Genomic DNA, 3,295 nt, shown 5'->3' with positions numbered 1-3,295 from the left:
ATATATATATATATATATATACATATATATATATAATTGATATTTTATTTTACTTAAAACTAAAACTATACATAAACTATAATGTATAAAATTAATTTATACACTATATTAAAATAAAAACTATATAAATAAGTAAATCAAGAAAACAAGATAATTATTAATAAGAAACAATTAATAAAACAATTTTAATGGTAATTACATATCTATCTATAAAATTTTTTGTCCATTAATTTCTGGTAGATTCAACTGACCTCGCTAACGCTCGTGTTTGCCATTTGCATTTTTTCTGGCTGTAGTTTTTTACTTCTAAATCATTTAGGCTCATACTTGTACAGAAAGTCTATTTTTTCTTATGTAAATAATGTTTCGAACTTTCAATATATACCAATGTAACTTAATGTACTTAATACAATATAACTTAATGTACATAACATAATGAAACATTTCTATTATTTTATGAAATTTATCTGTAATTTAAAAAGGTTATATAAAAAGTGCGTATATAAAAAGTACCAAAACATATGAGAACTGATTTAGTTTATTAGAAGATCAATATAGAAGATCAATGTATATATATATATATATATATATATATATATATATATATATATATATATATATATGTATGTATTCTTAAACTATGAATTCAATTCTCTAAACTAATTTACTGTGAAGCTTTTAATATAGATACGATTTTATTCGCACTATGATTGGTGATACTTTTGATTTATTCTAATTTCTGGAATTGTTAGGTCGGTATATTTAATAAAAAATTTGTGTTATTTATGCGTTTTATCATATTTTAGATATTATATTTCTGGTTTGTAAGAAGAAAAACTTTCTATGCTACGTTTCATAAAACAGCTTTTTTCCATGAAAACAGGCTTTTCATAATATTGTGTACTGCCTCTATAGCACTCCATTCACAGTGTCATACGCGATCATGCGCTAGAGTTTATACAGTGGAGGAATTTTTTGCTCAGTTTGACCTACACGAAATGTTATCTTCAAATACTTTGTATAAACACATGTCCTGTCATCGTCAATAGTTGTTGCTCATCAATGAGAGCCGGGCGTTTACACAATCAAAATATTTGAGACCTTCAATGCGGTCAAACTTACCTTTCTGCTTCGCGGATTTTTCCGGGTGTTTCCATTCAGTTTCGAGCTGACGACTCACACACATCACGGACTACGTGTGTCGATATGTTATCTATAGTTCCTCTGTACAGTCAAAATATTTGCAGACCTTCAAGACGATCAAATTTACTTTGGTGTCTCGTGAACTTTTTCGGATCTTTCCAGGTCTCAACACAGATACACATATACTACGAACTACGTGGATCAATATTATCTATTGTTCGTTATCGTTCGTTAAACTTTTTTAAGATTAATTAGTCTATCATCGGCATCGTGTTATTTAACACGTATATATCTTCGATTGAATTGTGGCGATACGAATGTCAAGCGTCAATATCAAAGTGTCACGATGAAGACGTTGCTGAAACAAGAAACAAAAACGGAAGATGCAGGATGTCTGTATATGAACGCGGGTAGCGATATTCACATATTTTTAAGAGATATACCAAATCATTTATTATACATGAAATTTCCATTCTTAATCTCGTAGGTACTGTACGCTATTATAGTGGCTTTCGTATGTCATCTTTTTGAACGGTACGCCACTATAGTGGCTCATTCTTACTTCTAATAAATAGGGTTTCTGACGCGGAAATTCTCGATTTCGATTTCCCGGGAAATTTGTCAAATTTAATCCCGGGAAAAAATCAGTCGAGAAATCGAGAAATTTTTGAAAAAACATAATAAATAGATAATTAACGCGCAAACAATGATTACATTCGTTTTGGTGTTTAGTATTTTAAGTGTTACTTTATCTTTGTTGTTTATCAAATATTAAACTAGGACAAGTGATGCTTATGATTATGTTGGTCGGTGTTCGTTTAACCCGGGAGTGGAGTCGTTAACGGGACCAACTTAGGAGGCGCGTACTAATCATTTCGACCGAAATATATTTAAGCACATATATGTATAATTGAGTAATAATAAATTACCAATTCAATTATTAAAAGAAACAATTGAAGGAAATAATTTTATTATGTCACTATTTATTCTTTTTCCCCTCTTTTTTCTCTTTACTATTTCTATATCTAATATATTTAAGAAACATATTAAACTTATTATACATATATGAATATATTAAAAATAAAATCATGTTATTTTTATTTTAACTTTTGGTACAATGCAGTTATTAATGTCTCATATACGTACTCAGAATCCTCCGAATCACTAATTGTTTCTTCTATTTTATATCCTTCTAAATAATTCTTTCTAGATCGCTTACTCATGTTTGCACGTTTATAATTGTAATATTCGAGACACTAGAGAGAACCGTCTGTCCAACTACGATGTCGAAAACGTTACATCAGTTGTATCGATTTTATATTAATATATCATTAAGTAACATGTTACTTTGTAAAATTAAATTAAATTTTATTTTTGTTAAACTGAAAATAAAAATCGACTGATTGATGCAATAAAAGACTAATTTATGTTACATTTATGTGAATATATAGGCAAAATAATTGCATAATGTCAAATTATCAATAATACAATTTATTTAAACCATTAATATGTATTTTAATTTATTACTTTCTTTGAATTTCATGTTTCACAAATCGTTATCGTGTTTTTCACAGATTTTTTTATATTCTCGATTTCCCGGGAATTCCCGGGAACAGACACACGGGAATTCTCGAGTCCCGAGAAATTAAAAAGGTCGGGAAATCAGAAACTCTACTAATAAATTATAATTTATTCAACTAAAACTGTATTCTAATGTACTTGCGTAATGAAAAGCATTACCAGACACAAATCGCAGTGTTGCATTGTTTTCGCGCAGTCCGTGTTGAACTTTGCCGTACAGAGATACAGCTCCACGGAAAGTCTTGCCGTAGCTAAAAGGTTAACGAGCTTTTGACGAACTTATCGAGAATAAGGAAATACCCGAGCTCCAAACATATTTAGACTGGTATTTATAATTTGTCATCATTTAACGTAATTAATAGCTTCATTAATTTCCGATTAGTCATCAACCTCTGTGTACTATTTATTATATTATTTTATACGAGAAACATTAATTCATACACAGTCAAGTAACGTTTATACGAATCTGTAATTAATTATGTTCTCGATCAAAGATAATAACAATAATTTACAACTTTATAAGAGTATATATATATATATATATATATATATATATATATATATATATATA

General features: G+C 28.5%; 1 long non-coding RNA gene across 1 annotated transcript in view; it reads left to right on the top strand.

The window, feature by feature from the left end:
• The window catches only part of LOC116847576, a 75,206-nt gene that overhangs the window by 45,333 nt on the left and 26,578 nt on the right, over positions 1-3,295 (top strand). The window lies entirely within an intron of this gene.

This window comes from Odontomachus brunneus, unplaced genomic scaffold (assembly GCF_010583005.1).
Source record: "Odontomachus brunneus isolate Ranch 3 - 2012 unplaced genomic scaffold, Obru_v1 Obru_scaffold_080, whole genome shotgun sequence".
NCBI lineage: Eukaryota > Metazoa > Arthropoda > Insecta > Hymenoptera > Formicidae > Odontomachus > Odontomachus brunneus.
Note: the sequence above shows the minus strand (reverse complement) of the source record. Positions and strands in the feature narration are given on the sequence as shown.